Raw genomic sequence first — 14393 nt, forward strand, 5'->3', positions numbered from 1 at the left:
TTATCACACCAAGACCACTTGCAAATTGGAGGAACAACACCTGATTTTTCCATCAGGGTACTCTCCAGCCAGAGGGCATTAACATTGACTTTTCCAGTTTCTGCTAACCTGCTCTCCTCTTCCCACTCCCTCATCCCCTACCCCATCCTTTCCTCCCTCCCTTCCCTCTCTATTCACCTAGCCAACCCTCCTCTCTTCGATCGTTGCTCTCCCTCCCCCTCCCTTCTCCACTTATTAACACCTGCCTTTGTGACCATGCCTCCTTCCCTACACTTTTGTTTGGACATCTGCTGACATTTTTCCATACCTTGAAGAAAGGGCTCAAGCCCAAAACATCGGTTATGTATTTTTATTTTTGCTATATAAAGGACACTGTTTGATCTGCTGAGTTTCTCCAGCGTTGTGTTTTTATTGTACACACTGTACACATGTAAACAAATAAAGAATTGTAAATCGATAACCAATGTAAAGAAACTGTGCAATACAAGGAAAATAAAGAAAATCAATAAAGTGCACAGGTAAGAGTCCTTAAGCGAGTCACTGATTGAGTTTGTTGTTGAGGAGTCTGATGGTGAAGGGTGAGCAGCTGTTCCTGAACCTGGTGGTGCCGATATTTGCCGGTATATCGAAATGCACAGCACATTGTAATCCAATTACAAAAGATTGTTGCCAACTTGCATATAACATTTATATTTAAACAGCGAGATCCCAATAAATAAGCTTGGATTCTCCAAATAGTCACTGAGAAATTCAATCGCAGCAGACAGATGGAGATAGCTGGGGAGAGCAGTGGATTTCTACATGTTAAATAGCCAGATGATGCATTAAAAATTAGAAGAGCAAGAACAGGCGACTGAATAAACACTGAAGTGGTCAATCACTTCCTATATTAAGTTGAATACTGTGAGTTAAAGTACTGTTGGGGTTCAGCTGGAAAGACATGGTGAAAATACCTCCTCTTCATGGGAGTCACTAATAAAGCCAATATGGAAATTGAAACAGAAACTTAAACTCAAGTATGTAGAATTTCCTGACATCCAAAGTTAGTGTTGAATCGCATGAATACATTTAAACAGGAGGGAGTTAAATATATGAAGGGAAAAAGAAAACAATATGCTAATAGGATGGGATGTTTTAAGGGGCAGAAAATTTGTGTGGTGTAAAAATACTGGCATAGATCTCTCAAGCCAAATGGTTCTTCTGTGTTATTAAGTGTTTATAGTTAAATGAAATAGTACGACTAGAAAATTGTAGAGCTCGAGAAATTTTTTTTTGCTCTAACCACATCATTTAATGGCACATGAAAACATTCATTTGGACATAGGCAAAAAATGACACAGAACAGGTTAAAATCATACTACTGTTTACAGTTTAAATAGCATAAAAATAATTGCTGGTGTTCAACTAACTGGCTTAAAGATATTTATTGACTTTATTCTTTTGAAAAGTGCATATTATTAAAAATTAGTCACTTATTAAAGGTTATAGATAGTAAATGAATATCTCAAGTGCTAAGGCCCAGGCAGCATGCACGAAGAATTAATATGAAGCAATAAACCAACTGCTGCAGGAATTCAGTAGGCCGAGCAGCATCAGAGGGAAAATGGTCAGTATTTCAGGCCTGAACCTTTCATCACCTCTCACAGATGATACTCGACCCATTGAGTTCCTCCGGCAGATTGTTTCTTCCTTCATATTCCAGCATCTGCTGTCTCCTCTGTGTGATTAGAATTAATATACGTTCTGTAATCTTAAAGATTTTCGAGGAGGTTACCAGGAATGTTATAGACCCCCCAAAAGGACAGAGGGAATTAGAGGAGCAAATGTGTAAGGAGATAGCATATATGTGTAGTATACGTAAGGTGGTGATTGTAGGAGATTTTAACTTTTCACACATTGACTGGGACACCCCTACTGTAAAAGGGCTGGATAGGTTAGAGTTTGTCAAATATGTTCAGGAAAGTTTTCTAAATCAATATATAGAAGAATCAACCAGAGAGGGTGCAGTACTGGATCTCCTATTAGGGAACGAGATAGGTCAGGTGACAAAGGGGAGCACTTTGGGTCTAGTGATCATAATACTATTAGTTTTAGTTTAATTATAGAGGATAGGGCTGGGCTGATGGTTGAGATTCTTGATTTAGGTGGTGCGGATTGGGATAATTTATTTTATGGGAAGGATACAACAGATAAAAGGAGGATATTCAAAGGGGAAATTTTGAGAGTACAGAGTCGGTGTGTCCCTGTGAGGATTAAAGGAAAGGATAGAAAATATAGGTTTTCAAGGGATATTAGGAATTTGGTTTGGAGGAAGAGAGATGTGTATAATAGGTAAAGGCAGCAGGGGATAAATGAGGTGCTTGAAGAATATAAAGAGTGCAAAAAGATTCTGAAGAAAGAAATTAGAAAGGCTAAAAGGAGATATGAGGCTGCTTTGGCAGGCAAAGTAAAAAAAATCCAAAGGGTTTCTACAGGTACATTAAAAGTAAAAGGATAGTGAGGGATAAAATTAGGCCCCTTGAGGATAAAAGGGGTAGGTGATCTGAGGAGTCAGAAGAGATGGGGGAAATTTTAAATCGTTTATTTTCTTCAATATTCACTCGGGAAAAGAATATTGAGTCAGGTGAAATGTTTAAGGGGAATATTTGGGGAACTTCATTCAGAGGGTGGTGAGAGTGTGTAGTGAGCTGCCATGGGAAGAGCTGGGTATGGGTCTGGTTTCATCATTTAAGATAAATGTGGATAAGTACATCGACAAAATCAACATGGACTAGATTGACCAAGGGCCTGCTTCTGGGCTGCAATGATCTATTCTAATCTTCAGTAGTACAAGAGGTTGTACTATCTTTATTGGTACTTTTTGAGTAGGCATGATGCGTTTATGTCATGTTGATTAACTTGAAAGCTCTCCTGTATCACATTTCCGTGAGTTTTTTTTGGATTTTGAACTTTAGCAGAATATTGCCACAAACTATTGCTAGATTCAAAAGAAAATAATTCTAAGCTCCAACAAATAATCTTTGATCTGTTCAATAATTAGATGTTATTCCTTGTTTGAATTATAAAGTAGCGCTCAATAAAAGCAAAAGAAGCAAATCAAAATTTTCAAAAATGGATACAAATACATTGGTAAGGCCTCTAATTTGCAGCAAGTTGGAAGCTTAACAAAGCTTCCTTAATAAATGCCACAAAGTAACATTTTGAAGTGCCCCAAGAAGGCAGCCAACATCATAAAAGACCCCCATTACCAGGGTCACAACCTCTTCTTGCTGCTACTTTAGGGCAAGCATGTCTGGTTCAGAAACTGTTTCTTTTCCCCAACCGATACAGAATCAGTCGGTTGAACTTCCCCATACTACATGATCCATAAACTACTCCAAGACCACCTGTCTGCACTATTAAAACATCTTTTTTTGCATTAACCACAATTGTGTATACTTATTTATCTATAATTTTATATTTAATATCTCTTTTATATTATTATTTCTTATCCCACATGATAACCTAATTTATACTATTGTTGGTGTATCTTATGTTCCTGTGTGCCACATTGAGTACAAATTTTGATGCATCTGTATATTGTACCTATGTATATAATTGTAGCACAATCAATGAGACCAGACAGACCAGAAGTTGAGATTAATATAAACTTGCAGTCATAGCTTACATGCCATTGGCCTGATTCCAAGGCAGTACTAAGGGAGAGGATTGGGCAATTCTGCTTTTATTAGGGATCCTGGAGGGGGAAGACTCACAGTATTGGAGGCAGGCCAACCAGTACAATGCACTATACATTTCCACCGCATTTACCCTAAGTCCGGTGGGGTGAAGTGTCAGAGTCTATTCAAAGTCTATTTATAGGTTCAGCCTGTTTGGTGGTTTTAGACCCTACAGACAAGAAATCAAGAGTAACAGGCTATAATCAGTATAAACTGACAGTCATAGCTTACATGCTGAGGGAGGGAGTTGGGTGATACCATCTTTATTAGGGATCCTGGAGGGGGAGTATCGGAGGCAGGCCAACCAATACAATGACTGCAATGCAATAAAATCTATTTCTCATTTATCAAAATTCATTGGCCACTGAGGCATTGTTTGTTGATTAAAATTTAATGAGGCACAACAGGAGCAGGTATGACCTGACAAAAGCTGACTCCAGGGTGAAGTGGAGATTCCAGATGAAAATGGAAACAACGGGACACCCAACAGCTGAGGCAGGGCCTAAATGCTATAACTTGTTTCAAACCAAATCTGGTAAAGTAGCAGACAGCAAAGCTTCTCTCCCAGAGGAACTCTGCATTCTACACCCAATTTAAAGACAGGAATAGCGAAGAACCACTCCTCTGCACCCCCATGTCCCCTGATGATCCCATCCTGTCCATATCTGAGGGTGACGTGCGTGCCGCCTTCAGGGGAGTGAATCCAAGGAAAGCATCTGGCACAGGTGAAGGACCTGGCTAAGTATTAAAAATCCATGCTGACCAACTTACCAGGGTATTCACAGATATCTTCAATAACTCACTCCAGCAGGGCTTGGTACCCACCTGTTTCAAACAGGCTTCAATCATACTTGTGCGCAAGAAGACAGTAGTAACTGGCCTTAACAAACTATCAATCAGTAATGCTTACATCAAAGGTGATGAAGTGTTTTGAAAAGATGATGATGAAGCAGATCAGCCCCTGTCTGAGCAGAGACATGGATCCATTCCAGTTCACCTATCGTAGAAACAGATCTACAGCTGATGCCATCTCACTGGCTCTGCACAAAGCCCTGGAACATCTTGACAGCAAAAATGTATACATCAGGATGCTCTTTATTGACTGCAGTTCGGCATTTAACATCTCCATCCCCTCAAAACTGATCAGCAAACTCCAAGACCTGGGAGCTAACACACTAATGTATCATTTTCTTCACCGTTGTAACTCACCCCAGCTCGAGGTCAAAGATGATGGTCTTTGTTCCATTGATCCACAGAGTGAAGATGCCTGTGCGTGTATTTGTTTTACATGTACTTAATGCTGCACTCCAAGATGCACACGATTCTTCGCAAATTAACCAACTAATTCTAATCGCATGGAAACCATGACGATTGGAGCTGATGGATTTGCTGCAGCCTTCGTCCACCTTCACAGCCATTGAGTTCAGAGTAACTTTGTCCACCTGTCCCATCATTCAGAATTTGGTTGGATTGTTCTTTGTCAGGGACTTCATCCTTGACCTTATCAGCATGGGTGACACAACCAGGAGCATAGCTCCAGACAGCATTGCTCTCAGGATCACACAAGCTTCTCCACCATGAAAAGGTGAAAATCCACAGAGAAGCCCCACTGTGCAATTGGTTCATGGATTTCCTCACCTTCAGACCACAATCAGTGAAGATTGGAAAGAATTTCTCCTCCACAATCTCTATTAGTACCGTAGCACCACAGGGCTCTGTTCATAGCCCCCTGCTCTACTCACTTTGCACCTATGACTGTGTAGCTCGATACGACAATAACATCATCTACAAATTTGTTGAAGATACCACGGTGGTGGGTTGTATCAAGGAAGGTGATGAGTCAGCAAACTTGGCTGAATGGTTCACCAACAACAACTTTGCACTCAATATCATCAAAACTTTGCAGCTGATTGTTGATTTCAGGAAGGGAAAGCCAGAGGTATACAATCCAGTGATCATTGGGGGAAAAGAGGCAGAGAGGGTGAGCAAATTTAGGTTCTTGGGAGTCACCATCTTGGTGGATCTATCCTGGACCTAACACACTAAAGGCATCCTGAAGAAAGCACATCAGCGCCTCTACTTCCTCAGGAGTTTGCAGGGGTTTGGTATGATGCCAGAAACCCTGGCAAATTTCTATAGAGGTGCGGTGGAAAGTGTGCTGACCAGCGGCATCACAGTCTGGTATGGAAAACACCAATACCCCTGAGCATAAAGCCTTCCAAAAGGTAGTGTTCACAGCCCAGAACGTCACAGGCAAAACCCTCTCCACTAATGAGTCCATCTAAGGGGAACACTGCCTTTGGAGGGCAGCAACAATCATCAAAGATCCACACCATCAGTTCTCGCTGCTGCCATCAGGAAAGAGGTAGAGGTGTCATAAAACTCACATCACCATGTTCAGAAACAGCTGCTACTCCTCCATCATCAAACTCCTCAACTACAAACTCAATCAGGGACTTATTTAAGGACTCTTACTTGTCCACTTTATTGATTTTCTTTTGTTCTCTCTGTATTGCACAGTCAGTTTGTTTACATTTGTTATCTGTTTACAGTTTTTTATTTGTTTACATGTTTATGCTCTGTACAGTTTATTTTTTGCACTACCTTTTAGTGGTAATTCTGCTTCGCCCACAGGGAAAAGGAATCTCAGGGTTGTATGTGATGTCATGTTTGTACTCTGACAATAAATCTAAAATCTGTAATCAGGAGTTGCTGTCCCTAGTTCCAGAGACCTGAATTCAGCTCTCAACTGGAACATTGGCTGTGTAGAATTTTCTCCCTGTGCTGGCTGAATTTTCTTCCAGCATCCTTCAAATTTTCTGGCTTCCTTCCAAGCTCCAAAGATATGCAGGTGGTTGATCAATTTGCTACTGGAAATTAGAATGTAAGCGATAGGTTGAATTTAGTGGTGAGGGTGTGGGAGGGTTATAGATGGGGAATACTGTGTGTCGGACTAAAATGGCATTTGTGTAATGGGCATTTGCAAGGTCCTACTGCCCAGTTGTCTTGCAATGGCCCTGCACAGCTTTTAAGTGGCCTGTACGATGGGTCAGTGATGTTGTCTTTTTTCAAACAGCAAACCTATAGAAATCCATGCCCAAGATGGTGGCGCCCATGCTGGTCAGCCCATCCAATGAGGGTTGCAAGCTCCTGCAGATCAGCGGACTGACACAGGGCACCAGGAGCAGGAGAACACCACCCCACTGAGAAAAATAAGTCTGAGAGAGGACCCGACAAGGAAGGTAACTGCAGCAGCAAACCAGTGAGGATCTCAGAGGCCAAAGGACTCATATCCAGCTGAGGCTGCTGGAGACAGGCTCAGGAGAACCAAGAATTTGGAAAGGGACTTGTGAGGGTGTTGAGGGAAAGCAGTGGTCCTGAGGAGCCTTGGATGTTAATAGCTTCCTGATTGTATTGGAAGATCAGGACTAGGAGCTCAGGTTCACTAACGGAATGGACAGGAGGCTGTTTGGCTGCAGAATTTATGCAGGAGGTGAATCCATGGACACTCGATGTCTCTTTTGCTTTGCTTTCACTTATTGTTGGGGACACCGGGCCAATGGCATCTCTTGGTGTGCCTTTAAGGCAAAGAAAAGTGACAAAACTTTGTGTATTATGTACATGACAATAAAGGAATATTGGGATCTTGGAATGTTCAGTGTGGACTTGAGCTGAAATCTCTTTCCATACTGCGTGATTCTATCCACAGCTCTGCATGAAAATTAATGAACTTTCAGGATATAATTCTGTTGCTATAATAATTTTTTGGGGTTTGGTCAAAATTGATTCAGTTATTTTCTACTTTTATTGCCCAGAATCTCAGTTGAATAGTGCCCAATTCTGGTTTTGGATATGCCACTCCATAAAATTCCAGCAGATTCTTGCACCAGGGAGATTTATACTTGCATTTATGATATGATTTTGCATCATATGATGACATTCACAATGAATCAGCCTTTCAGAGCATTGTTGGGACAATTAGCCCATGTATTTTCCCCTGACTGTCCATTGTTGATTGCTGGTTCAGACACATTTCATCGATGTTCTCCAGACTAGAATCCAACTCATCAATTCCCTCCTCCTTTTCAGGCATTCCATCCAATGCTATGGAACCAAACCTCCTTGCCTCCTTCAACCTTGCCTCCAATTCACCCAGGCCATAATCTCTGGTTCATCTCTCTGAACTCTGCAACAACCCCTCACCCCCAACCTACACTCTCTAAACTCAGACACAGTCTTTACCCTTTTAAGAATGTGCAAGACTATCAAATAATTTGGAATTTCCTTTTTTTCTTCTACGTCTACACAAATGCACCTGAGGTTCCATCTGCTATTTGACATTTAAGGCTTTTTGAGAATGTGATCACCCAAAGATCTGTCTGTTCCCCTGAAATGTCACTCTATTTCTTGCACCAACTGCAACTGTGAATATTATTTACATAAAGAAGGACATCTCTTTTTCTCTTTCTCATTCTGGGCATATTGTGGTGTTTAAATTTTGGTGTATCTTAGAATGCAAAAACAAATTGCTGCAGCTATATATTATACTCGTGCATGTGACAATAAATACACATTAACATTGGATTGTTTGCTTATTACCATTATTGTCATTGATTAATGTTTTCCATCATTCCGATTGGATCACATTCTTAGTTAATGCATCAATGTCTTGTTTCCCAGTTACTTCACTAATGTGTCACTAATTGCACTGAAAAATGGAGAATGGTCCCATCGCTCACCTTAACCAGCTATAGTTTGATGCTAGGTTTGGATGGCAAAACAAGCCTGGATGTCCTTGACTCACTTCCTTTGGTCTGAGGTTCTTAATTAAAAGTCCAAACTGTTGAAAGCAGCTCTGTGTCTGCATGTCTGCAACGAATCAGTTCTTGTGGAGTAGATAACTGTGGAGTAAATAAGGTTGTCACAGTGGAGTGTGCATACTGATGTGGCAGCTGTAAATAATTATCCTCTTGATGCAGAGGGTGATTCTTTACACAGAGGGTGATCAACAGCTGGAATGGGCTACTGAAAGGGAAGAGACAGGTCAGAGCATTTAAGTTTATGTAAGTATCAGAGCAAGGAGTAATGGGTTCCTCAGTTTTCTGGAACGTGGTCCTTCTTCATCTTTATGACATGATTATTGCTGAAGGTGTATAATAATCAATGTTGAGGAACTTTGGGGGACATCCGATGCGCTCTAGTATTTGCCAAAGCCCTTTCCTGCTCACGGTGTCGAAGGCTTTGGTGAGGTCAACAAAGGTGATGTAGAGTCCTTTGTTTTGTTCTCTGCACTTTTCTTGGAGCTGTCTGAGGGCAAAGACCATGTCAGTGGTTCCTCTGTTTGCGCGAAAGCCGCACTGTGATTCTGGGAGAATATTCTCGGCGACACTAGGTATTATTCTATTTAGTAGAATCCTAGCGAAGATTTTGCCTGCAATGGAGAGCAACGTGATTCCCCTGTAGTTTGAGCAGTCTGATTTCTCGCCTTTGTTTTTGTACAGGGTGATGATGGTGGCATCACGAAGATCCTGAGGCAGTTTACCTTGGTCCCAACAAAGCTTGAAAAACTCATGCAGTTTGGCATGCAGAGTTTTGCCGCCAGCCTTCCAGACTTCTGGGGGGATTCCATCCATACCTGCTGCTTTGCCACTTTTCAGTTGTTCGATTGCCTTATATGTCTCATCCAGGGTGGGAACCTCATCCAGCTCTAGCCTTAGGGGCTGTTGAGGGAGCTGGAGCAGGGCGGAATCTTGGACTGAGCGGTTGGTACTGAAAAGAGATTGGAAGTGTTCTGACCATCGGTTGAGGATGGAGATCTTGTCGCTGAGGAGGACTTTGCCGTCTGAGCTGCGCAGCGGACTTTGGACTTGGGGTGAGGGGCCGTACACAGCCTTTAGAGCCTCGTAGAAACCCCTGAAGTCAGCCAGCTCCCCACCATGACTACCAGCCCCCCCACATCTCCATCGGGCACACAAAACTCAAAACGGTCAACCAGTTTACCTATCTCGGCTGCACCATTTCATCAGATGCAAGGATCGACAATGAGATAGACAACAGACTCGCCAAGGCAAATAGCGCCTTTGGAAGACTACACAAAAGAGTCTGGAAAAACAACCAACTGAAAAACCTCACAAAGATAAGCGTATACAGAGCCGTTGTCATACCCACACTCCTGTTCGGCTCCGAATCATGGGTCCTCTACCGGCACCACCTACGGCTCCTAGAACGCTTCCACCAGCGTTGTCTCCGCTCCATCCTCAACATCCATTGGAGCGCTCACACCCCTAACGTCGAGGTACTCGAGATGGCAGAGGTCGACAGCATCGAGTCCACGCTGCTGAAGATCCAGCTGCGCTGGATGGGTCACGTCTCCAGAATGGAGGACCATCGCCTTCCCAAGATCGTATTATATGGCGAGCTCTCCACTGGCCACCGTGACAGAGGTGCACCAAAGAAAAGGTACAAGGACTGCCTAAAGAAATCTCTTGGTGCCTGCCACATTGACCACCGCCAGTGGGCTGATAACGCCTCAAACCGTGCATCTTGGCGCCTCACAGTTTGGCGGGCAGCAGCCTCCTTTGAAGAAGACCGCAGAGCCCACCTCACTGACAAAAGGCAAAGGAGGAAAAACCCAACACCCAACCCCAACCAACCAATTTTCCCTTGCAACCGCTGCAATCGTGTCTGCCTGTCCCGCATCGGACTGGTCAGCCACAAACGAGCCTGCAGCTGACGTGGACTTTTTACCCCCTCCATAAATCTTCGTCCGCGAAGCCAAGCCAAAGGTCGGGTCAGATACAGCAATGAGCTCTCTGAACCCTTCTCCATTAACAATGGCGTGAAGCAAGGCTGTGTTCTCGCACCAACCCTCTTTTCAATCTTCTTCAGCATGATGCTGAACCAAGCCATGAAAGACCCCAACAATGAAGACGCTGTTTACATCCGGTACCGCACGGATGGCAGTCTCTTCAATCTGAGGCGCCTGCAAGCTCACACCAAGACACAAGAGAAACTTGTCCGTGAACTACTCTTTGCAGATGATGCCGCTTTAGTTGCCCATTCAGAGCCAGCTCTTCAGCGCTTGACGTCCTGCTTTGCGGAAACTGCCAAAATGTTTGGCCTGGAAGTCAGCCTGAAGAAAACTGAGGTCCTCCATCAGCCAGCTCCCCACCATGACTACCAGCCCTCCCACATCTCCATCGGGCACACAAAACTCAAAACGGTCAACCAGTTTACCTATCTCGGCTGCACCATTTCATCAGATGCAAGGATCGACAATGAGATAGACAACAGACTCGCCAAGGCAAATAGCGCCTTTGGAAGACTACACAAAAGAGTCTGGAAAAACAACCAACTGAAAAACCTCACAAAGATAAGCGTATACAGAGCCGTTGTCATACCCACACTCCTGTTCGGCTCCGAATCATGGGTCCTCTACCGGCACCACCTACGGCTCCTAGAACGCTTCCACCAGCGTTGTCTCCGCTCCATCCTCAACATCCATTGGAGCGCTCACACCCCTAACGTCGAGGTACTCGAGATGGCAGAGGTCGACAGCATCGAGCCCACGCTGCTGAAGATCCAGCTGCGCTGGATGGGTCACGTCTCCAGAATGGAGGACCATCGCCTTCCCAAGATCGTATTATATGGTTAGCTCTCCACTGGCCACCGTGACAGAGGTGCACCAAAGAAAAGGTACAAGGACTGCCTAAAGAAATCTCTTGGTGCCTGCCACATTGACCACCGCCAGTGGGCTGATAACGCCTCAAACCGTGCATCTTGGCGCCTCACAGTTTGGCGGGCAGCAGCCTCCTTTGAAGAAGACCGCAGAGCCCACCTCACTGACAAAAGGCAAAGGAGGAAAAACCCAACACCCAACCCCAGCCAACCAATTTTCCCTTGCAACCGCTGCAATCGTGTCTGCCTGTCCCGCATCGGACTGGTCAGCCACAAACGAGCCTGCAGCTGACGTGGACTTTTTTCCCCCTTCCATAAATCTTCGTCCGCGAAGCCAAGCCAAAGAAGAAAGAAGATAATAATCAATGAGTTTATCTAATATTTTTAAGTAAAAGTGAGTAAGTGCAGGAGGTGACATTTTACATTGTTTCTTTATGGGGTTTAAGTGGGCACCCTCATGTTTTATATGTTGTTTTGCTAAAATTAGTGGAAATCGGACCTGAAATTTGTCTGTTGCAGCAGAAAATAAAGAATTGCAAAGAGTTTCCAGTTAAAAGCAATTTCCTTCGAGGCTCCATATATAATTAGGTATTACAGAAAGATATGAAAACATCACATCATCTTCCATCCCTCTGTAATGGTAGGCTAATTTCAAATTATTTTATTTGTTCAAAGATAATGGGTATGATATTCCTAATAAAAGGATATTTGCACTGAAGATGAGAAATCTAACAATGGCGTTTTTCAGTATTACAAAGTAATGATCATTTCAACTGCAGGAAAATATAGCAAAGCTCTCAGACAGTCACTGAGTGAATAGGAGCTCCAAATGGCATGGAATAAAATCCATCAAACATTAATAATGTATTTCTCAGCAGGCAGTCCACTGCTTCCTGATTTAACCATGCAGAAGTAATGTGGATTCAGCAGCCAAATATCATCTTAGCTTTTTTTCAGTAAATTCCAGATACAATTTATTTCATAGAATTCTGCAAATGTGAAGGAGGTTTGGTTTTAACTAAAACTATAAAGCACCTTACGGCTTTCTACTGGTTTACAGTGAAGTGTCTCTTGGATATAAGAGAAAGAAGGAACTTGCATAAAAGAAGTACAATGACTGTCTATAGGTGATGTCAAATATATTTTGCGCATTAAACGGATGTATCCAACAACAATCAAAAAACAATGAACAGAACAGCAAATCTCCTGCAAACCTTTTGCACACTCCCTACAGGTTCTTCAAAACATTTCTTCTGGTTTGGAGAGATGAACAGTTCTTTGCTTACATTTCTACAGCTTTAACCTTTCATGTATAAATCCCATGCTTTACGCTGAAAAATTAGTGAATTTGTTGTCAGAAGGGGCAGCACCACAGGTGATCAAAATCAAGACTATTCAATACCTCCCCAAACCATAATAGCAAAGTGTAATTCACGAATATTGGCAACGAACCTCATGTGGCATCCTGAAAGTTGATTCATTGATCGATTCTGCCATCAGTAATGTAATGCTGATCGTGTTTTTTTTTGATTAACTGAAGTAATCAATGGCCTACTAAATTAACTGGGCCTCAGCTGTGGGTGGCAATGCATTTGCTTCAGTATCAGACTAAGATTTGAACACAAAATCGAGACTGACACTTCAGTGCAGTGACTAAGTCGGCTGCAGAGTTGGGGGTGTCATATTTTGTTTTCAGTTTTTTCCCTGCAATCCTGGACAATATTTATTCCTTAACCAGCATGACTAAAGCAAGTGATCTGGTCATTAGGCCCACTGCTCTCAGTGCAATCTCAATGTGTGCAAATTCTCTTCCCGATCACTTATTTCCCGACAATAAACCTACTTTGAAAATGCTTCAGCAGCAGTGGTGGAATTGTGAAAGGTGCTTTATAGATGAAAGTTCATTTTACTTTATGGGATTTACCGTAAGATTGAGTGCATGCATGTATGTGTATAAAATAGGAACCCATGGGAACATCAACTTTATTTGTTTTCTAATGAGAATCAAGTCTGAGACAGGGCTAGAAATGCAATGAATAAGGGTGTTTCTGTCTTCCTGCTGCTTGAAAATGCATTGTAATAATGGCTGGATCATTCAAGACCATGCTGGTTCAAGAATGTAGATTACCACCACCTTCTTGAGGCAAACAGGGCAAGAAACCCTGGCTTTGGCAATAATGCCCAAATCCTGAAATGAATAAATAAAAAACTTGTCACTTTTGCCTCTTGTGTGTACACACAAATGGACATACCTCTTGTGCCTGTATAACTCCCAATGTCCTGTTGGCCTTTATTACTGCTGCAGTTCCACATAGCTGTTAGCCATGAGTAATGGAACCAGGCCCTGCCGTTTTTCCACAGTTTCTAAATGCCTCTGGTCATCAGGGACATACAGAAACAGTTGAAAAAAACATCAAAATAATTAAGAAAGATTACAAAAAAGATACGAAACATATATTTTCTTACGTGTGGAAGCACACAAGGGTCTGGATGCTCCCAGAGCTGTGTCAATTGCAGAGGGAGAGACCTGTTGCTCCTGCCAACTAATCTCTAATGCATTCATGCTTGCACACACAGCAATGGCCAAGCATTCTAGACTGGAACACGTGCACTGCAGCTAGCTGGTGCCTCTCAATGGAACTGGGAGGCAGCCGCCACTTCAATCAACCCATTGTCTTTCTAAAGCCCCCTTCACACTTGCCAGTGATCCCAGGAATCGAACGCCAATTGGCCTTTAAAGCGCTCAAATCTGCTCAATGCTGGCGTCAGACGACGTCATCTCATGCCGGGGATTGCCAGCCTCCAATCCACAGCGTCTGCAGATGCTGGCATTGAGATCAGGCAAGTGTGAAATGGGCAATTGCATCGAAGGCACTTCCTACTAAAGGAAGAACAGACCAAATGTCGGGGATAAACCCTTGCAAGTGTGGAAGTGTTCAGTGTCCCAGTTAGGAGTGGTCGAGTGTGTAAGGCCAAACCCCCATTCCTATCCCGGGA

Source organism: Narcine bancroftii, chromosome 1 (assembly GCF_036971445.1).
Source record: "Narcine bancroftii isolate sNarBan1 chromosome 1, sNarBan1.hap1, whole genome shotgun sequence".
Classification (NCBI taxonomy): Eukaryota; Metazoa; Chordata; class Chondrichthyes; order Torpediniformes; family Narcinidae; genus Narcine; species Narcine bancroftii.